General features: G+C 40.2%; 1 protein-coding gene across 11 annotated transcripts in view; it reads right to left on the reverse strand.

Moving 5' to 3' along the window:
• Window positions 1-24,082, reverse strand: part of SOX6 (SRY-box transcription factor 6) — a 451,295-nt gene that overhangs the window by 306,657 nt on the left and 120,556 nt on the right. Inside the window, exon 1 of one of the 11 annotated variants that reach the window (XM_081925933.1) lies at window positions 10,018-10,063. The exons of the other annotated variants lie outside the window; for them this stretch is intronic. The gene's annotated coding sequence lies outside the window, so the exon portion shown is untranslated. Of the gene's footprint in view, window positions 1-10,017; window positions 10,064-24,082 lie in introns of those variants that run through there. 11 annotated transcript variants of the gene reach the window in all.

Below are 24,082 nucleotides of genomic sequence, written 5' to 3' on the forward strand. Positions count from 1 at the left end.
AAGATATGAAAATGCTTGACCCCTTCTTATTAAAAATAGCTGTATATCAGTTACAGCCAGTGACTAGAAATCATTCCTTCAATTTCAGTTCTGTCCTCCATTTATCTATTTTTTATTTTTTTAAAAAACAAGTATTCCCCTGCAAAGTTGCAAAAGAAAAGGGGGAGTTGCAAGGGAGTAACTATGATGCATAGGATAGGTGGGACCCAGAGAGACCTTTGCCCAAGTGGAAGAAGGTACATCTGCTCATGCAAGGAGAAGGATCTGATATTTCTGCTAGTTTCCCCCCAGCTACATTCCCCATCCCACACCATCCCAGAGGGTCTCCTGTCACTCAAGAAGGCTGATATTCTATGATATTCTATATTCTATCTAGATCAAGGGAAGTAATAGTGCCACTGTATTCTGCTCTGGTCAGACCTCACCTGGAGTACTGTGTCCAGTTCTGGGCACCACAGTTCAAGAAGGACACTGACAAACTGGAACGTGTCCAGAGGAGGGCAACCAAAATGGTCAAAGGCCTGGAAACGATGCCTTATGAGGAACGGCTAAGGGAGCTGGGCATGTTTAGCCTGGAGAAGAGGAGGTTAAGGGGTGATATGATAGCGATGTTCAAATATATAAAAGGATGTCACATAGAGGAGGGAGAAAGGTTGTTTTCTGCTGCTCCAGAGAAGCGGACACGGAGCAATGGATCCAAACTACAAGAAAGAAGATTTCACCTAAACATTAGGAAGAACTTCCTGACAGTAAGAGCTGTTCAACAGTGGAATTTGCTGCCAAGGAGTGTGGTGGAGTCTTCTTCTTTGGAGGTCTTTAATCAGAGGCTTGACAACCATATGTCAGGAGTACTCTGATGGTGTTTCCTGCTTGGCAGGGGGTTGGACTCGATAGCCCTTGTGGTCTCTTCCAACTCTATGATTCTAAGTGGCCAATTATATTTCAAGTATAACAATCAATATCAATATGCAAAATTATAAAAATAGGCAAATTGTTCCAACTCTACGCATGATTAAGAACATTTGAAATTGTCTGATGGACGGGCCCACTGTAAAGTAGGTAAGCTTAAAATCATTTTCCATTAGTGGATATTTACTGAACCTTTTGAGCAGTTTGGTGATTTGCACAATATTTGCTTATTTATGTGGAATATGGAAGCCACTGTTTTAATGTGTCGAACACATCACTGTTTATTTTACTCCGTGAGTTTCAATGATCTCCCCAACTTCTTCTTTTCAACTGTTGAGGTTGCCAATCTATGCTAATAACGAAAACAGTTTGGGGCTTATTGCATACTTTCTCCCACTTCACAGCTGCTCTAATATGAGACCTATTAGGGAGAAAAGAGCTCCTCCTACCCCAACAGCTGGCCAGCCATGCCTCTGCAGCATGACTGGGGTCTCTCCAATCTTGCTGGAAGGCATAAGGTTGGAAAAGATTAGGCTACCAATGGCTACCATCCACAATAGCTATGTTCTACCTCCACTTCATGGGGACGCCGGTGGCGCTGTGGTCTAAACCACAGAGCCTAGGACTTGCTGATCAGAAAGTCGGCGGTTCGAATCCCCGTGATGGGGTGAACTCCCATTGCTCGGTCCCAGCTCCTGCCAACCTAGCAGTTCGAAAGCACATCAAAGTGTAAGTAGATAAATAGGTACTGCTCCAGCGGGAAGATAAACAGCGTTTCCATGCGCTGCTCTGGTTCGCCAGTAGCTGGCTCCCTCGGCCAGTAAAGCGAGATGAGCGCCACAACCCCAGAGTCGTCCACGACTGGACTTAACGGTCAGGGGTCCCTTTACCTTTACCTGTTTACCTCCACTTCACAGTCAGTATGACTCAGAATACCAGCTGTTAAGAATCACAAGCGGGGAGAGTGCAGCTGTGCTCAGCTTCTGCTTGTGGGCATTCTTCAGCATCTGGGTGGCTATTGTGAGAACAGCATGCTGGACTAGCTAGGCCGTTAGACTGACTCAGCAGGATTCTTCTTTGTCACTTAAATGATAGGACAAAGCTGGCCACAGATGACTGGGAAGTGGAGGCACAGCAATATACTAAAATATAAGTTACAGTTGTACAGAAAGGGATCCTGACACCCAGGTGACATGTTTGATCACTGTTGAGCATATTTACTTAGACACACACACACACACACGGCCTGGGTGGTATTCAACCCTAGTCCTAATGAGAGTGGACCCACTGAAGTTAATGCACACGACTAACTTAGGTTCATTACTTTCAATGGGTTAACTCTGAGTAGGACTAGATTTGGATACCATCTGCTGTATCGTTATAGTCTGCAAAAATGTACAGTGGAAGAAGGTGCCTAGGGCTACCTGTAGAAGTTAACTGCCTGAAGTTTATATAAAATATAATTTTGAAATCTTCAGAAGTTTTGTGAAGCAGAAACATGGACATTTGTGAAGTACACAGAAAGGCAAAATAAATAATGTTAGAGGAGGCAACACAAACAGAGAAGGGTTAAATGTGGGAGCTAGCTGAATGTGAAAGGAGAGGGTGTAAGAAAAGATGGGGGAATGATTTAAGGGATTTAAGGAGAATGAAGTCAGTATTTTTAATGGAACAGAAATATTTTGTAATGGAACAGGAAAAAATCAATTTGTGGCTGAATGACTCACATACAGTATCTAACAAATATTCAAAGAGGCTGACTGGGAATAATGGGAATTGCAGTCCAAAATATCTGAAGAGCACCAGGTTGAGGAAGGCTACCATAAGCCCTCTCATACAAGGTTTGGTTTTTTGTACTTAATTTGCTCTTCTATACGTACAAGTCTCTGTTTTTATCAGGGTACTGCATATTGTGCACATTTTTTTAAGTCAGGTACTTTTCTTTTGTAAATTGAAAAAGAAAATATATAATATCAGGAAGTATTAAACTGTAAACAAGACATCTTGATTTATGCAAGCCTTGCTTTGCTTCATTTATCTTCATCTTGTTAGGCTAAATTAATTAATCTCAGCACTGTACACTTTCTCTTTTCATTACATCAAATATTATGGCCTGGATATGGGAGGAAGCTCTCACCAGAGGGATTTTAAAACACTACCTCGAGGAAGAGTTTCTACAAATGCATATCTCTAGCAATATTAACCAGATTAGATGCATTAATTGTATAGAAAGTTTATTAAAGGCAGTATTCCTTGGCTTTAAAATAATTGCATTCCTGCAATCCCAAAAATATTTCAGAATCTTAAAGTATATCAAAGTAGTTTTTGTTTGTAAAAAAATAAAATATTTGGACATTCATTTAAAAATAGGCTAAATTAATTGACACCACAAGTCTGTACATTCTTTAAGTAAATCATCTTTTTTTACAGTACATCAAATTATGAGAACACAAACAGTTTCAAATTATTTAGGCAGGCCACATACACTCTATGAGATGAGTGTGTGTTGTTAACACACGTTCGCTGTTAATTTATTGATGTAATGAAAGGAATAACTAGATTCTCAGGAAACCTACTTGTCTTGATAGAGCAAGAAGGGGCACCATGTAAACTGTTCTGCAAGTTTTCCTCTCTTAACTTGCAACAGTAGAGCTTCTGGAGCTATGCAAGTGGACAAAACTGTAAAGCCTTTTTTAATCTTACCCTGATCAACCAAGCCTCTCTTCCTCCAATCACAGTTTTGTGCGTGATATCTTTCTCCTAGTGTTTCTTATTTAATTAAAACAGACACTGACAGAAGGACATGGATTAGGGCTGTAATGATGCATTTACTTAGATTAATCGGAGTCTCCTTTTGGAGTAATGGCTTAAACAAAGAACAAAAGGAGATTGTTATGAAACAGCCTTTTATCCCAAGCAAAGGTCATATTATGAGGTTTTTAATTTTGTTGGCCTCTGTTACACTGGGCCTCGCTACTGGAACATGAGAAGTGCCCTTTTTTTCTCTTGCAAAGCCCGTTATTATAATATAGCCATTATAGCTGCAAATTAAAATGTCTGATTTTAAAACAGGTTGCTTAGCTTTCAGAACCCTCTAATTAGCATGTTGTGCATTGTTGTGAAGGAAAGACGACTAAAACACTAATGACCCACTGCCAGGTGACTGCACTACTGCACAAAGTAATAAAGACCTTTTTAAAGGAACACAATGAATTATCCAAGATGTGGTCTTCTTCTCTGCACCACTTTATTCATAAAGAATTCATTGCATTCGGTCACATAAGCAAGTTCGGGAAATATTTCTATGGAAATATTTTAATACAGGAACTTCAAAGAAGACCAGAACCATGCTACGTTGTTAGGGGAGAGCAAGGCAAGCCAATGCAACAGAAATCGAAAGCAGAATGAAGAAAGAGTACATAATCCTAAATATGGCTACTCAGATGGAAATCCCACTTATTTCAATAAGCCTTACTCTTCTCAGCTAAGTGGATATAGGACTGCAATCCAAAGAGTGCTTTCGGAGAGTTGCACTTCCTGTTGCTGCCACTGTGTGTATAGGTGGGTAACATAGCTCTCCACCTAGAAAACACTGAAATAATTATAATCTGGATAAGAAAGATGATTTTAGGGAGTCATGAAGATCCTGGTTGTTTATTACAAACACCCCACCTACATTGTAGCTGTTCTAATGAAAAGTGAACCACTCCACTTTAATAAAAACATTAGAGGATTTGATTCTGGATCTCCCACATCACATGTGCTCTGATATGTTGGAAGACCCTTAAAGACCTATTCCAGATGCACATATGATATCACTTCAGCCTGGCACAAGTGGCTGGCTAGCTCAAGCACTAGCCAAGGCCTCAGGGATTTAGAAGTACCACTCACAGGTTTGATCCAGTCACTGGTCATTCACCGTCCTCCATGTAGGGCTTCTGGGTGTTTTGTGGTGGACAGAGGTGCCACTTTTGAATGGTAGCCAAGCTCAGCTCCCATCCATGGGGGCTGCCTGCCATTTAAAGATACCCAAAATGCAGTGCCCTGCATTTAATAGATCTATTAAATTTATTGATTTTGTAGACCTGTAGTCCAAGTGGGAAGGGACGTGGGTGGCGCTGTGGTCTAAACCACTGAGCCTAGGGCTTGCTGATCGGAAGGTCAGCGGTTCAAATCCCCATGACGGGGTGAGCTCCCGTTGCTCGGTCCCTGCTCCTGCCAACTTAGCAGTTCAAAAGCATGTCAAAGTGCAAGTAGATAAATAGGTACCGCTCCAGCGGGAAGGTAAATGGCATTTCTATGTGCTGCTCTGGTTTCGCCAGAAGCTGCTTAGTCATGCTGGCCACAAGACCCAGAAAAACTGTCTGTGGACAAACGTCGGCTCCTTCGGCCAGTAAAGCAAGACGAGCGCCGCAACCGCAGAATCATTCATGACTGGACTTACTGTAACTGTCAGGGGTCCTTTACTTTTTAGTCCAGGTGGGATGGGAACCAAGCTTGGCTCTCATTCAAAAGTGCTGCTGTCCATCAACTGTTGAATTATATCCCTGGTAGAGGATGAGAAATGGTGCCAGCCCCAAAACAGCAGCAGAGAAACTTGGGTCCTTCCTGGTTGAGAGAGTTCCAAAGGGAAGGTTGAAGTCTGACCTTGGCCCTGTATTCCTTTTGCTTCAATGGGGGAGCATTAGAACTGGCCTGATAGCAATAAACAAATGGTCATCGTCCCCTTCTAGCAATGAAAAAACAGAGAAATCACTCCATTTGATTCAAAGTAAAGGCAAAGTTGTTTCCATGCACAAAGTTTGCTTCACAGAGGAATGGAAAGAAAAGGGATTCTTCTGTGGCTTCAACTACTTTAGTTCTCTAGACAAACAAAAGACCTAAATGAAGTGTCTTCTGCTGCAAGTAAAACTTTGCAACTGTGCTTTATAAACTCCAACAGTATGAAGTAATTTCCTACCCTACCTAAAACCATTGGCTTTCCCACACTTCTGACATGAAGGATCTGAGTGGAACTGAAAAAGCTGCTGCCTTGCAGTGCAGTCCTATACATGCCTACTCAGAAGTAAACCTCATTGAGTTCAATGGGACTTGCTCCCCTTGTGATTGGACTGCACTTTTAATTTTCCTCTCTCTTTTTCTTTTAAAGTGGTGGACCTAAACTAAAAGGATATGGTTTCTTTACCCATGGTTATTACTGTCTACTTTCTCACAAAATGACATTTCCACCTTACACAAGGCAAAGCTACCTAATGTGCAAACTTGAATACTGCCTGAAGGCACATACCTCTTATTTTCCTAGTACAAAGCACAATTCAAAGTTATGTCATTAATACAAAGTGCGCTCTCTCTCTCTCCTCCCCATCCCTTTGTTTGGGAAGGTTCCCCACCCCACCCTGCTGCCGCCTCAAAGCCTTGCTTACCAGGGTTGCATGGCTGCGACTTCCAGGTTCCAGCAACACCTTGCTGAAAACCCAGACGCCATAGCCACTTCTCCTTGCTTCTTTAGCAGTGGAGGCAGTGGCAGGGGGTGAGAGGGCACCTTCTCCCATGGGGTAAGTGAGGAGAAATGATGGCAGTGGCAAGATCTTGCAATAATTCCATGGGATCTCACCAGAAGCGACAACCACTGCTCCTTGTTTCTCCAGCAGAAGCAGGGCACCTGCAGAGATGCTGCTCCTTGGGATTCAGCCTCCCAAGGCAGCTGCCTCAGTCTGCCTCATGGGTGGGCCAGCCCTGTCAGCCAGAAGATAGTTGGATAAGCATGGGTCAATGGTCACCAAGAAGAGCAGGAACAAAATGAGAAGATGCAAGATGCATGCTAAGCTGAAGAAGATCACCCATCCCCTCAGTTAGTCAGCACCAAGGACTTTCCCTGGCAGGTATTTTTAAATCTTTCAAGGATATAGGGGAATGAACGAAAGCTCATTAGCCACTATCAAGAAGTAACTCTGCTCAAATTGTGTTGAAGAACAGAGGCTAGGAGCCTGAAACAGAATTATGAAGAACCAGCATACCCATGCCACCTGGTGAGTACTAGGGCAGATTGGCATATGCATGTGCTTTATTTGATGCTCTGCATGTGATAACTTGCAGCTAAATGTGTAAACAAACTATACTGGAAAGCATAGTTCTGAAGTTATACAAAAGTTCCATCTGTGGTGTTATCTGCAACAACTCATTCACACTTGCAAGTCATCTCTTAAATGGTGCTGTTATCAAGTGAATAAGCATGCATGAGTAAAACCCAACCTATAAACTTCAGAAGTGAAATATAAAAACAGAGAACAAGCTAGCAATCTAAAGCCACGGATCAAGTATCAAGTATTTCATGAGAAACCAAATCTAAAACATGGCAATACCGAGCCCAAATCATCAAAACATCTACCCATAAACCTTTTGCTGAATTTAGTGGTAGATCGGCAGCTAAAGGAATTACAAGAATGGGTCGTAGGATACTGTGTAATGTGAGTGAATGCATTGTGTGCGTAATTCAATATCCACTAGCCTAAGCTAGCATTCAGAAGGCACATTTTGATTTAATAAATGTCAAATGTTGAAACACACACCACAGTCATTTTAGTAAATAAGTAGAAAAATGTGGGCCAATCCCCCACATGCAATATGAGCATTGGCTTTAAAGTAAGAATTGTTTAGATAGTAAATTAACTGTGTTGCTTAACCTTCACTGGATAAAAAGCCCTTCCAGGCAATATCTGTATCCATTCAGCATTAGAACAATGAGCTCCTGCCTGAGCATAGTACTTAGTGTCCTGTGGTTTCTATCGAATATCCATATATTACACCAGTGTACATAGCACAGTAGCAGTAATTTAAGAGTTCAGCATAGCAGCCTGGCAGGATCAGGCTGGCATAACAGCGGTTAGTGGCATGGTACCACACAAACAGTAGCAAAGCAGTCATGCAGAGCGTGGAGTCATACTGGCATGGAACAGAAATAGATACCAAATTGGGTTTGGTATAAGACTGGGCTGTACAACTGCAGCCCTCAGACTTGTGTTCTTTTATATAAGTCAGCCCTTGATGCAATTCAACCAAGTAGCAACCGATTTACCTAGTGATCATATACATTTGTTATAACCTTTGTTATAACCATTGGCCATGCTGGCTAAGGCTGAAGGGAGGTGAAGTCCAACAGTAGCTGGAGACCCCCACATTGACTACTCCTGGTTATAAGTTCTATAGAAAAACAAACAAATGTGACATTTGCACAACCTTGCCTATGAGAATGGTCATTAAATGTAGCTCTGAATTTGGTAAAATAACAAACCAAGTATGCACAGTGAAATATAGCAATAAAAACTATCACAAAAGGACACCTGAAAGAGCAGCAGGCAGATTTTTAAAAGATTCTTCTAGAGAGACATCATTCAGAGAGACAGGAAGACAGCTTTAAGGGAAAAGAAGCTCTCCAAATATGGTTGTGGTTAAAGAACATGCTCTTTAAACTGACAGCTAGAATCAACTGCACCTCAGGGGCAAAACACTTCTTGCCCACTGAAGCTTTTATTCTCTGCTTTACCTTCAGGCAAAAACAAAACAAAACAAAAAACCCCAGAAGGATTAGGCCAGTTAAAAAGCATGATCATATGGAAGAAATCCATACTGCTAAGCAGTGCCTTTGTCATTCATATCCAGTAAGAGATTGCACAAATTTGTTGCAAATAGTTTGTATACTTCAGTATATGGTTTTTATGCAGATGGGAGAATGTTCAATTTTAGCTAAATCTTCTTCATGATGATTAGATTTCTATCAAATGGGGCTGGACTTGCCAGATACAACTGCTAGGCAATGTGCTGGAGTGCAAAGTGCTTTCTCAGCCTCCTCCTTGTTCTGTACAACAAAAAGGAGTTCCTATTCATGTCTGTACAATGGTTTGGGCTCACCTCACACACAACTGTACAGGACCTGAATGTGCCAATACCTGACACACACAGAAGCACTGGGCACATCCATTGCTTGAATGAAAGAAGAAAGTCACAGTAAACCAGCTCAAGAAAGTGAGCATATTAAATACCTGTACATTCTGTCAAATATGATTCCCTCCAGATATTTTGTAGGTTTCATATCCATCACTCCCAGCCAGCATGGCCAATTTTCATGGAAGATGGGAGCTGAAGTCCAGCAACATCTGGAGAGCACCAGGGCAGAGTAAACTGGTGTGCATTAACAGACTACACATCTTAACGTGAACTGCTTTGTCATGCTTAGCAGGTTTCGTTTGGGCAGCTTTATCGTCAGATGAAATGCAACATAGAAGCGCCTCCAACTAATAAAGGAAGTTGAACACAACGTTTCTTTCATGCTGGCACCCACTGACAAAGCAAGATACATTGTCAGCCCACACTTAGTGAAATGTTTGTGTTGCAAAGCAGCTCAAACAAATGCTTTTTTCATTTTCATTTAAGATGGCCACCCACTCATGTTTCTCAAAAGCGCAACACACACATTTCATAACAGAACACAAGTACTTTGGACAAACTACCAAGGAAGAAAAGTGGAGCTATTTATTTCATCATCAAAGAGACAAACCCGATAATATGCAAGATTGCATTTAATGTATCTTGTTAAAAAAACCAGCATCACAGAGGCATTATAACCAATGTGTCTGAGAAAGGGTGTTTAAGCAACAAAAGCAGTTCCATTATCAATGGAGGGCCATGGACCCCTTCTGCATTCCTCCTGGTGCAAACTACAGGTGTAGCAGGAATTTTTTGTTGTGACCATAGTGGGCCGACAGCTAACCCCCACCCTGTGTACCACAGTCCTGACCCCCCCCCAGCTATTATTTAAGAGGAGGGTGTGGGGCCTAGACAAATTCCATGCAATCACACATTTAATGTATCATTTAGTTCAGCCCTAATTTATTTTGCCAAATAACCAAAACTGGTTGAACTGAATGCTGGTGCCATCATATTCTTACTACTTGGTTTTTCTTCCTAGTCACAGAACATGAGCAACCATACAACAACATTATGATATCCTTGGGAAGAAAATGGCCATTCAGATTGTACAATCATGCCACCGTACTCTCTTCTCCCCATCATATCCCTTTAGAATCTTTGTATGAAATATGATGAACTCACAGGTATCATTATCAAATTTATGGTATAAGTTCACTGCATTGCATGATATGTCTCATAGTTGTTTGCCCTGCAGTAGGAAAAATTTGCATAGAGTTTAAATGTACGTGAGGTCTATACAAACTATAGTTAAAACACTATTACACAGTTATATGTTTTTCTGTATGAAACAGTAAAAAAAAAATATCCATTTTTTCTTTTTCTTTAGGGCAACATTTTATTACAATTAAATGAAAGGCTCAGCACCACTACTTCTTTGAAAAGAACCATGCCAAATAATAATAATAATAATAAAATAAAAGAGTTTTAGGACATTTAACAGAAAAAGATAAAAGATGCTTATTTCCATAAGGTTATATCAAAATCAAATATGCTTTTTTGATCTTTAAAATGGGAATGGTTTCTCTTTCGAAATTCTTCCAGCTGTGTACACTTTTGGACAAGCACTTTGACAGAGAGAGAAAATTGAAGAGCTTAAAAACAAAACAGTTGCCTTTAGTCTTGCCATTTTAAATTTATTTATCTATCTATTTATAAAAAGGAATTCCACTCTCCTCTAGCATTCACCAGTGACCGTCACTGCAGATCCATGCCCCTGGCTCTGAATCAGAACATGCAGCTCCCCTGAAACCGAAAGGACAGGTGCTTTGAAAAGGGGGTAATTGTGAAGGGGAAACACACTTGCATTCCCATTTCCTTTGAGCTTTAGGGTCATATTCCTTATCAAAGGGAAGCAAGAGCCATCTATACTATGCGACAAATTTTAAAGGGGTGAGAAACATAAAAGTAGGATTGCAGGAGATTAATATATCATATTTACTCAAATCAAAAGCTCACCTTTTTTGGCTAAATTACGTTGTGAAAATTAAGGTGCACATTGGATTAAATGGTGCATTAGACTCGAGTAAATACAATACAGTGGTACCTTGGGTTAAGTACTTAATTCGTTCCGGAAGTCCGTACTTAACCTGAATCTGTTCTTAACCTGAAGCACCACTTTAGCTAATGGGGCCTCCTGCTGCTGCCATGCCACCGGAGCACAATTTCTGTTCTCATCCTGAAACTAAGTTCTTAACCTGAAGCACTATTTCTAGGTTAGCGGAGTCTGTAACCCGAAGCGTATGTAACCTGAAGTGTATGTAACCCTAGGTACCACTGTAAAACATGGCACACCAACTTTACACTGATGGAGGAAGATCCGTACATTCACACATGAATCAAAAGATCAAACCAAACATTTATATTAGAAGGAAGTTCCCTTGAGCATTACTTTTTTAGACTGTTAGCCCTGCTGGGACAGTTATCCTTGTCTATAAAACTACTGCAGGTGCTCTGTGTTTGGAGCAAGTCAAAATAAGACAATGTTTACACTTAAATGAAATACTATAGGGAATATGAGATATGGGCACACAACACAAAACATTATGGAATATAAATACCCACTCAAAGCAAGGTGGCAAATCCAGATGTGGGGAAGCTCATACAGATGGCCAAATTAGCACATAAGGATGTTCTGTTACCCCAGGGTTGCTGGCTCATCTGTATCATACTGCCAAGTCACAGGAAGATTTTTTTTACCACATATCAGGCTTAGATTTGTGTGGTAAGACGCGCGGCAAAATAATCCATTGTAACTGCATTGAGGTTGCAACCCCAATCCTACTTACCACTGAACTTAATGGGACCAAATAGACATACGTAGGGTTGCACTGGAATGGATTTCCATTTGAGTTACTGAAAGAATACAGTTCATTAATATAATGGGATAGCGTGCTCGTTATACAAGCTATTATATACCTTGGCATCTCCCCCACCCAAAATAAAAATTAAGTTCTAACGATCTGGACGCATCCTGTTTACAGTTCCCTCAACAACCACTGAGGCTGACTGTCTCCTTTCCTACAGATGCTGACCCTGGTTGGTGTCAGTCAGACATAACTTCTCAGGATTATTTTATAGAGTGATCAAGTTATATTACATTTTTAAAATACCTGCAGCATAGTGTCTATAATCGCCAAAACCAGGTAGGGTGGCTTCATTTATTCACTTAATATTTTCACACACTATATATCTCTCTCTACCTGGTAGTATTCAACTAAATAGAAGTGGAACAATTTCCACTTGTGCAATGGAACTTTCTCCCTCTCCTGCACCCCTGCTATCCTCAGTTCTGCTCTGGAGGGTTGGTGTGAAACCTAGAACAGATTTAAGGAGTATACGGGGAGGTAGGAAAGTCCCATTGCACAAGCAGAAGTCATTTTGCTCACGTGAAGGACTCTTTACTGCTACATTGAACACAGCCCACTGCCTTCCACTATTCATACAAACATATCCAAATAAATATTTTCCTGTAGCACGGAATATAAGATCCCCAGAAGGAGCCACAGGAAACATCCACATATATACCCTCAGAAGGAGGGCACACACACAAATCTGGTGACTACAGATGGGGTGTATGTGTGTTTTGAAACCACACTTACTTGGGAAGAATCCAGTTCAATTAGGTAAACTTTCTCAACATTCAAGGGCATTTCTGAATATTATAATAATAATAATAATAATAATAATAATAATAATAATAATAATAATTTATTATTTATACCCCGCCATCTGGCTGGGTTTCTCCAGCCACTCTGGGCGGCTTCCAACAAAATATTAAAATACAATAACCTATTAAACATTAAAAGTTTCCCTAAACAGGGCTGCCTTCAGATGTCTTCTAAAAGTCTGGTAGTTGTTTTTCTCTTTGACATCTGGTTGGGGGGGCGTTCCACAGGGCAGGTGCCACTACTGAGAAGGCCCTCTGCCTGGTTCCCTGTAACTTGGCTTCTCGCAGCAAGGGAACCGCCAGAAGGCCCTCGGCACTGGACCTCAGTGTCCGGGCAGAACGATGAAGTAGAATCTAGTTTTGCACTTTGAAAAGGGGTGGGGTGGGGGACATGGCTCCAGTAGAAGAGTGATAGCTCAGAATTAAACTACTCTATTTGCATATAAAAGATCCCAGGTTCAATCCCTAGCATCTCCAGGTAGGGATAGAAAAAATTCCTGTTTGAAACCACTGCTCGTCAGCCAGGGCTCAGCAATTTTTTTCAGCAGGGGGCCGGTCCACTGTCCATCAGGCTTTGTGGGGGGCCGGACTATATATTGAAGAAGAAAAAGTGAATGAATTCCTATGTCCCACAAATAACCCAGAGATGCATTTTAAATAGAAGCACACATTCTGCTCATGTAAAAACATGCTGATTCCCGGACGGTCCGCGGGCCGGATTTAGAAGATGATAGGGCTGGATCCGGCCCCCGGGCTTTAGTTTGCCTACCCATGGTGCAGACAATATTGAGCCAGTTGTACCAATGGTCTGATTCAGTATAAGGCAGCTTCCCATGGTTCTCTATGATTTACTACATAGTCAAATGCGAGCCCTAATTTTAATTTTTTAACCTTCAGCTCATAAATAACAGTTTATTGTAATATCACATACATACCATAGTTGTTTGTATCAGAGAAAGCCATAAGCAAAAGGGAGAAGTTAGTCCAAGGACATAATGTCTTTCAGGCTCTATAGCACTTAGCAGGTTAGTGGGCCTCCAAGGCCTAACAGATTTAACCAAGACTTTTCACACAATCAGGTAAAGAACGCTCAGCCAGTCAGTAGATGTCCCATTCAGATAACAAAGAGAATATTTTAGTGACAATGTGAGAAAATAACAGTAAAAATGGTTTAAAAACCCACTCAACCATGTTGCCTTTTTTTGCGCTCAAGAACCTTCCCTGTAAGTTTCATCATGACATTCACTGTGGTCTTCCTGCAGCAAATGTGAAGGCAGATGTACATTTTTGTCAGTGATTCTGATAAGACAAACCTAGATATCTGACAGGATAAATAAATAAAAACCAACTGGTTTAGGTAAATTAAACTAAGTGCTAACTGGGATATACCTTGCATATGCTTGACAAAGGTGTTCAGGGGAGGTGAGTCAGATTGCAAGCTTCTCAGGGCAGAAACCTATCTTCTTTTTCTAATGCTACTCAATAAAGTACCAAATATGACACTATATAATAATAAAGGACAGTAATCAGACTGTTGGCTGCACACAAGATCTAAATGACTGAGACAAGCAACAGTTCACATGGCTTCCTCTAACTATGCCAAGTTAGGAAATGTCTGCTCCCTTTGTCAGTGAAGTCCCCTAGCCAGCCATTATTATGTGGAAAACTGGACACAGAACAGCACATACTTTCTCAGATCAAAAAGCACACATGGCCACCTAGCAGAATTGGGTTGCCTACTCTGCATCTGCATAAATATACTTAATATGTAGCAGACAGGGCAGTGGAGGGAACTACTAGGGCAGAAGTATGAATAACCGCTGCTAACTGTCAGTTGCTCCTTGTAAAGACTTATCTTTTTGTCCTGTCCTTACTCATAAGACTGGACCCTGCCTTATGTGTTTGAAGACCCTGCCTTATGTGTTTGAAGTCCAAGAATCTGTTTCATTAGCTTTTATATGCTTTTACATAGCGAGAAACAGTAGTAGTAGATGTATGGTTAGATAGCAAACCAGGCTCCATCCAAAAGCCCTGCAGAATGAATGGTCTATGTAACTCAGAAAAGAAGGGAGAGAAAACGCCATCTGTCATCATTATTATTTAGCTTGTGGGAAAGATCAGGCAGGATCTTTAGGCAGGATCTGAAAATTTATTCTACATTTTCAGAGTCAAGCTTTTTTTAGTACATATCAGTTTACATTTACCTTACCACTGTAAACCCACTTTCCAAAGGATGGATGTTGGGTGGGGAGGAGTCATGGTGTGGGCATATTGCCCTTGCAGCATGGAAAGGAAAGGTTTTTGCAGCTATTCTCCCAGGGCAATGTGTGAACCCCCTTCAGTTATTTTTATTTAAGGTATCAATTTTTGACACGGAGGGCACTGTCAAGCCACTAATTCCCTGTGACTGTGGTATGAAGATCAGAGAGGACTGTGCCACATCAATCTGAGAAGTCTAGCTAGGCCCTCATGTCAGGAAGGGGGAGATATAGCAGTGGTAGACTTGGCTTTCAAATTCTGCCACACAGGCCTCCTCTAGCCTGTGTCTTAAAATGATTACAGTTTGATATGCTAGGGTCCCCTATCCTTTTGTATGTACCTCTCAAACTTTAGGAGCATACATCCATTTTAAGGCACTGTTATTTCTTTACTCATTTGGCTCCCATCTTCCTTTGCTTGTGTTTTGCTCTCTGCTATGGGCTTCATCCACAGCTGCTGACCCCAGCATATGCCTACTTAATCATGGTAATTGCCTCATCCCAGGAAACGATGCCAGGCAAGTTTACCAAGTGATGAGCTTGATACCCATCACCTCAACTAATTGTGTGAATTGGCCTCACACATCAGCAATTTGGGCTGGAGAAAATGCTGTCAATCATTTGTACATTAAAAAGATGGTAAATTCATAAAATAAGCCCCAAAATATCAGAAAATAGCAGCATCCTCCCCTGTCAGCAGTTTAATCCTACCTACACCCTCCCCTCCACAAGTTCCAGCTGATTAAATTCATATGGTAGCAGACTGTCTACTTCCTGGCAGCTCCTGTGTATGTATATCTATATATATTACCTGTTTCGTTTTCTGTTTTTCCCTTCAGAACATAAATAAATCTTAACCTCCCTTGAGTGACAGCAAGAAATAACAATATTTAATTAACATCTCTTCGTTTGTAGCAGATCTTAACAGACTCCACCCAGTTAATAAAGCTCTGCAAAAGTATCCCTCCAATGTTTTGAAAAAAGCTTTTAAGGAAAAGCTCAGAACACTGTGTTCTTAATTCAAAAGCACATGCCGAATTAATTATGGTCTTATGCTTTGACCAAAAGTAGGATTTGTGGGATTTTCTCTTCCTTAAGTCAAAGGATTCAAAAGTAATTTATGAATGATACTGAAATAATGTTTGAATTAGTTGCTAACATGCTGTTACCTTGGAGTGCTCAAATGTGTTTTTAACAGTATAGTCCTAAGCATACTTACTCAGAAGTAAGCCCCACTGAGTTCAACTGTACTTACCATTCTCAAGTAGATATGTTTAGGACTGTAGTCTACAACAATCTGATTGATACACCAGACATTTAAAAAAAAACTGACTTCAAAACAATAGAAGCTGCATTAAGTAGAAATATTTCCTATTATCCCTACCTGTTTTTAGATTATCACTCTTGATCATACAACCTATCCTGAAGCTTTATATCAGTGTGTATTCGAATACTGAAGAAACACATGCTGCTAAACAAATACCATGAGGCTGAATCCCTAATAGTCACTTATTTTTACATTAGGGAGTTTTTCTTACTTCTTTGTTTACAAGATTTCCTGTAGACGTTAGCAACATTTTTAAGCTAGTGAAGTAGTTTATCTTGTTCAAATATGCACTTCTCCCCTGCAGTAGAGAAAGCACACATGCAGCTGCTTTTGCGCAGTTGTCCATTCAAGGTCTATTGCATTCAAGATTACCACATATATGATAACTGAAAACATTTGCCATTCGGGTGTTTCACCATTATATGTGCATGATTTTCACTTTCTAGTAGGTTGATCTTAGCTCGCAAATTATATCATCACTACTGTAGATGTCCTTTCCAATTACCAATGATCCAATTTCAAAATATTTGCATTGTAATGAAAGCAAATACTACCATAATTGCATCTACAATTAACACTGAAGATATTTTAATGATATCCCCCAGACAGAGGGGAGTTCTAAGTTGCCAGTGGATTCTCTGCCACTGAAAACCTCTGCTAATACAATTGAATACCTTGCTAACCACTGGGGAAAGACTGTTTACTGTTTTAGCACAAAAATACACCTCTCAGAAAATAAAAGAAAACGGAGTAAATAATGCTGAACTTAAATGTACAACTTTTGCAAACATGCAGCTGACATTATATTCTGTGAAGAGATGCTTGTTGAATGACCATGCTCTACATATGAATTTACATTCTGAAGACTGCAATGATAGTACAGTAAAAAGTCACCTTTTTTGAGTATACAAACCTGAAATTCTGAAAAAAAAATGGAGACTATAAAAACATTAACTTTAAGAAAAATAGCCACCGCAATTCCCCACCCCCCTTTTGGTACCTGCTTTAGCATGTGAGGTCTGGTAGATTGTCAAACATCTTGCACTTCTTTTATCCACTTATTCCTGAATACATTAGAGTCTTTATAATGAAAAGGTTGTTGACCCCCCTAGAAATATATTTTTTGTGGAGTAGATTGTCAGTTTAACAGGAAACCTGGTTTAGTTTCCCTAATTGAAGTGTAAAAGTGATGAGAGCTTGGGTAGGGAATTCCCATCATCACTGACCATTATCATGCTGAGAGGAGCTGGAGCTTAACAACAGCTGGAAGGCCACAGAGGTTCCCCATTCTTGGTTTTGTTGAACCACAATGCCAAGTTCTCCCCTCCCCTAGGGGTCAAACTAGTTTCAACATGGAATTCCACTATCTAAAGCTCTCCATATATTAGTTTTTCCCCTGGAACAAACCAGCAATGAGGAGGGGTGCAATTTGGATGCAGGCTGTGACATGGTCTAACCCTTTGCCACCCTGCCAAGAGCTGAAGCCCATACTTTCCCCCCTCTGGTGTAAGTTTGGGAAGTGATATTTATCAGAGCAGTGGAAAAGAGCCAAAGTACTACACACCATGAAGGTGGAGGAGTGCCTTTCATTGCGGGGCTTTTTTTTAGCACTAGCTTCATGGCAACCTGTCAGGAATGCTGAAATTTCCTGCAGAGGGTGGACTAGATGAACTTTCAGGTCACTTCCAACTCTATGATTCTAATCCAAGTTATGTTTCCCCCCTTCCTCACAACTACTTTCTGAGAAAGAAAAAGATGTCAGAAACTCCAAACATGGAGCTGATCATGAGTCTTAGTCATGTCAAATCAGAAATGTGCACTTGCTCTAAGGCCAAATGGCAAAATACTACATTTTGTTACTTTCCTGCAGCTGAGTTGATAGGAAAAGAGATACAAGTCTGAGAGCATAGATATGTTAAAGGGAATGTAAAGTGAGTGATTAATGTGCACAGCAACTGGCCAGTGTGCACATTTCCTATTAACCTCTCACATTTAATTACCAGAATCTAAAATGTATTAGAAATACTATAGAATAGCTATAGGTAGAAGACTGAACATGCACAGAGATTGTGTTTCTATGTGTGTGTTATATAAGGCATTTCAGGGGGCAGGAAATTCTTAGTAGACCTTGGGTTGTCTTTTATTCTTGAGTGCACAAAACAGAAGAATTGTTATTTATCTTAGAATATTTGAGAAGGTGACCCTATCTCCCACTCAATAATCTCACTCCTATGCTTGAATAGATCAAGAAAGGAAAAAAGTTTATTGATTATTCAGCCACTGATGTCTCTTGGCCAAACCCAGAAAAATGTTTGCCATAGAATAATCTACAATGAACTCAAGAGAAGTAACAAAGAAGCCCTCATTAATCTACTAAAGGAGGACAATACTTTGTTTCAAGAACAGCAAAAACTTCAGTTTCCTGAAGAGCACTGGCTCCTTCTGGAAAACAAGTCTTTTGACACAGATGCAATCTTACTGCTTGTTGCATTTTGCTTTTTCTAAGATAATTTACTGCCTGGCCTACTGTGTGACGGCTTTTGCACTTTTAATTGTGCTGAAATCCCACCAACACAGGTGGAATAATGCTGGCATATACTTGCAGATAAAATGCATTGATAAAACACATCTAATACATGCAATATGGTCTATGAGGAGCCCCAACATTAGAACATCATAAAACCAGCTTTATTAAAAAGAGGACATGTGAGCTTTGTTATCAAGTAGAATAATCTACTCCATTTGTCTTTCCAGGATGGTACTTTACCTCTTCTGACAGAAGACTTGTATATCTCTGAAATACCTACAAGAGAAAAGCTAGAGGTATGCAGTAATGGTATAAAATGTAGCAGATGAACAAAGCTATCATTTCTATAGTTAAACTATCCAAAATAATTTGTTTGCTGCTGTTATTATTTACTACAAGAACAATGAAACTACTGTACAATACTGAACAAAATGCTTTCCCACCTCTTATACGGCAGCGTGCTTTAAAAAACAAAACACAACCCCTAACCAATATGCAATTTCACAGGGTGGGCAACAGTTCTGCCATATATTTTTGCTGTTCACTTGTCTTGAACCTAACCCTAACACAAAAGCTAAAAGCTGACTGGCACTGCTTCAGCAAATGACAACTTTTAATAAACCTTGATAAGCTTGTAGAAAATAAACTGACTTCATCTACAGTCCTTTATGAGATGCACAGTACATCCTGAACTGCAGAAGTTAAATTAGTATTTGCTGTGTATGTTATGTTTGAAATCCATCTAGTTCTTGGCACACACCCTATGGTAAAGGTCAGAGTAAAGACAGAAGAACACTATGGCACCCCCTAACACAGATGATCTGAGACTGACTAGTCAAGGCACTATATATGTTGACTAAAGTACAACCTTAAGACTATCCAAGTGGTTTCTTTTTACTGTGAGGATGCAACACTGTCAATCATTATAAGCTGCATAAATGCCTCAGGAAGACAAGATGATGTCCTTCCATGTCAAAAAAGAACATTAGTTTTATGAATGAATCATACCGTAAATATCCATGTTTCACAGGCCAGAAAAATCATGGTGTCTACCATCAGAGCAAATAAGCTATTACTCCACTGGCTGTCTTGAACAGTTATTTTTTTATTTTCTGGGGAAGAAATCATTGTGACATCTCTTCCTTAGTAGATTCGTTGAAGCAACAGCAAGGGGTGTAAGCTTCAGTGATAACAAAGGTGTTAAAGGCAGAGGCAAGGTGAGAAAGTGACCCTAGCTTTGAAAAATGTGGCTTCATTTGTGCTAGCAGAATGGGTTGTGGTAAAACACTGCAGGGACCACCTGGAATAGGTTTAATACAGTCTAGACTCTAGAGCATCCTTTCTCAACCTTGCGTCTCCATATGTTGCTGAACTACAACTCCCACCACCCCTAGTTAGCAGGACCAGTGGTCAAGAACGAAGGGAGTTGTAGTCCCAAGTCTGGTCTAGAGTGACAATACGATGCTTTTAACTTTGATATTTTATTTGCTTTTGGTTGTTTATTTTGTTGTTTATCTCCAACTTTGATCAGGTGTACTATATCCATATTTATTATGCACGCCTTCTAACACATTGCATTGTTTTATCTTTTTATAGTGTAACCTGCCAGACAGGATAGAAATGTAACATACAAGCATCCCCAAACATCTTCAGCTACTGGCCCAACATCTTCTCACTCAGAGAACAGCTATAAGACTGTGAAAGGTCAGGGCTAGAACTGAGTAGTCCTTTACATAACTTTACTTGAAGGTGGAAACAATATTTGTGAATCATTCATCATGGACAAACAAGTGAAACAACTGAGTGAAGAAAACTTAATGTGAACTCAAGGCTTCTGCAGTAACAGCTGCAGTCATTTACACAGTTGAAAAGATGAATAAATATACAGCTGTGATATTGAGAAAGGCTGTCCCCATGTAAAATACTGTTATGAGTTTAGGGTGTTAAACTGGGTGCGAGATCCCTCTAATCCCTGGATCCAGCAAATATAAAAAGCTAATCAAGCCAGGCTAGCTTTCTGAACCCCATGATCAAGCAAATGTTAACAAATAAACCAGGCTAGCTACCTGATGAAGTGATCACCTGGTTGAAGAGCATTAAAGGAAACAAAGGAAATGGAGGCTCTGTGCAAGATGTCAAATATGTGCCCTTCTTCAACTCTGAAATAGTTGGAAGGACAAAGCACAAGTTTAGAGATGAGTTGAAGTGATGTGGGCCAGAAGCAAAGCTGGAAGCTGGAAAGCCAGAGATGCAATGCAATGGTTGATTTCTGTTTGAATCCAAGGCTGCAGCTATGGGAAAAACATTGCCAAAAGGAAATATGAGTGCATGGAACCCCTGGAATCTAGCGCTGCTCAGAGATTGGGGTGGCACACAACAATACTAAAGTTTCTGCATATGCTCTTGTTTTGTATCTAAACACACAACCACAAACAAAAATATAAACACCCCAAGTAGCATATTCATATTAAAAACTTGATACAAATGTAATTTTTTGAAAGGCTAGTTTGGAGCCAGATTTTATAAATTACTAGGGAGTATTTGACCTGAATGCCAGTGGGTATGCAAGCAATAGCAGCCAAATTCTTCCTCCCTGGTTAAATGTCATCAAAACCTGCTAAGTACAAAATGCTATTTAGTTCGCATTCAGGGCCTTGCAGTGCCCACCACATTCTAATGTGCCAATATTGTCCATCTCATTTCAAAAAGCACACCACTGTTCATCTATATGTTGCAACATAAGCACAAAAGCATTACAGGAGGAGAGAAACATTGTGCTAACAGGGCTATAGTATTGATGAATAAAAAATGTAACCCCCAGGCTAAGCTGCCAAATAAGTAGTGAATTAATTTCTGTAAAGTACTCTAACATTACAAAGGTGTGTTGAAAGGTGTCTGCTCATGTTTCAAATTAAACGCACTGCTGGTCAGCTTTAGCACCTCAGCTTTGAACAGCAGCCATTTGCCTATAACACTTCAGGGGTTGGGAAAAACGGATTTTCCGTTCACACTGGAATAATTAGAACATGTCAGGAAGAATTAATTTCCTCATTTTTCAAAAGGATACACAGAAATTACCATGTTATTATATGACAGGGTCCCTTGGAGAATTGTATTAAATTTAATTTCTAGCGCAGCCCACACAACAAATTAAAGTCATAAATAAGATGGAAAGAAGCAGGACGCAGAGCATATGTTTATGGCAATGAGTGAAGCCAAGGGACCAGAAACAACTATCTTCATTTCATTTTATTTAAATCAGCCAGACACTGTGTATCTGAATGACAGCACTTGTTAATGGTGCTGAGATTATAGGGTCTTTAATTTCAGAAAAACAGAAGCAGTCAGTTGGTGTTTGAACTGGAAGGTTTTCTCAAAAGCAGGCACTCAGTGGGTTCCCTTGCGTAAGGCTGTGGTCACGCTCCAGCCTCTGCAGAGACACACACTCCCCCCCCCCCCGCGCTAATAATCTAAATCTATGATTTGTTGCACTCACAGGTAAGCACTGAGAGTGAGTTATGGCACCACAGTATCCTAAAACCTGATGTCCCACAGACATTGACACTTTCACAATCTCATAATTCCCACCCCCCTTAACAAATATTTGGCAGGGGGGAAAGCTTTTCATTTAGATGGTTCAAACTTTCTGTTTCTAATCAGACTTATACATTTTAAGAGTGGGAAGGACAAAGGCTCCCTCACCTGAAGTTCAGATGAGAGGATAGGACTCTGAAACTCTAGGGATATAATCTGAGAATCAAGGTGCCCATTTAAAGCACATGCTTCCCCCAATCCTGAGAACTGTAGTTTACCTCTCATAGAGCTACAATTCCCAGCACCCTTGACAAACTACAGTTCCCAGGATTTTGGGGGGAAAGAAGTGTCCTCTATCATGAAAGAAAGATGCTGAGATGAATCACCAGAATGGGGAGGAAAAGCTGGGAATTCATCTTTTGGCAGTCTAACTTACCTTCTTACTTCTTGGTCCTCACCATGGAGACCTAATGAGCCCCTAGGCTGTGGGTGACAGCTTGATACCCCAAACCCTAGTGTTGCCCACCCCTTCATAGTTCTGCACGTGCATCCATGTACTACTAACAGCTCATGGTCTCTTGAAATCTACATATGTGTATGCCAACTTTTTCTCTTGCCTCAGTAAAAAAACGGTGGCACTCACAAAGGGATTTATAACAATGGTCAGATTATACAATGCTAAAGTCAACTCAAGTGCATTTTAATAGTGTTAATAAAATTTTAATAAAGCATTATAAAATATTTACAGTGCTCTAACACTCTTTGATACCTGCTTCTCTTTTATCCTGTGTATGCTTTTGTTGCCCACGTTATAGATGAAAATATTAAAATTGGATGCAATGACACGGAACAATATTACTTGTTCTAGCTATACTGTATAATATCGCAGAATGTACATCTTTAAAATCCTGAGCTCAGGGAGGCATAAAGACTATGAAATATTGTGCTTGACCACTATGAATTTCAATAGGTAGGCTCCTATAATTACTGATAATCCGTACAATGAAATTGCAAGTTAAGAGCAGCAGTATATGAAATATTCTTCAATTATGGCAATTGCAGTAACATTGACCTTCATTTTCTTTAGCAATGAACAATACTTATTGCAAAGCAAACAGATATTATAAATGAGGATAAGGTGAGGATCTAAAAGAGTTATTCAAAATGGTAAAAATAGTTGATTTCAAAAGATGCATGAGATTCGGTGTGACATTCACCTTTGCTCATGGACACTTTTAAACTTTGCTTAAATGATATATGTTGCACTGTTACACACTGCTCACACGGCTGCAGCATGAAAATCTGAAGCTCCCTTTCCACCATCACAGCAGCAGGGTACTCAGAATTTCCCATATAATTATTAGCAGCACCAAAATCATGGTTGTTAGCTTGCCTGGCTTGAAAAGGAGAATGAGTTTGTCCCTTCTATGAAGTAGCTGCCATGGATGTGAGCACTCCCCTGGGTGCAACAAACTTTAAATAATTTGTGAATCAATTAACTGGCAATTCTGCGCACAGCTCAAATTTCACACTCCCAGGTCACTGCATCATCAGCCTGATATGAATCATAACATTTTGGGGAAAAGTTCATAATTGAAATCATTAATTAATTTAACAGGACTTTTAGTTATGCATTGCATTACACAGCTATAAAGGGGCAAGGATTAATTAGTTGTTTCTCCGACAGCTTTCTCCACTTGGAGGAAAACTTTTCCAACAATATCTTGACATACTCAAATAAGCATCAGCCTCTTACAGCCAAGTTTCAGAAGTGGGGTTTTTTTGTCAGCTGGTTTTTGCTGTGCTTTGTATTTTAACTGCTACACACTGTGATAGGAAGAACAAACTAAAGCAAAATGTGGCTCAGGGATTAT

Source organism: Podarcis melisellensis (genome assembly GCF_964234715.1).
Source record: "Podarcis melisellensis genome assembly, chromosome: 1".
In the NCBI taxonomy this organism is placed as follows: Eukaryota; Metazoa; Chordata; class Lepidosauria; order Squamata; family Lacertidae; genus Podarcis; species Podarcis melisellensis.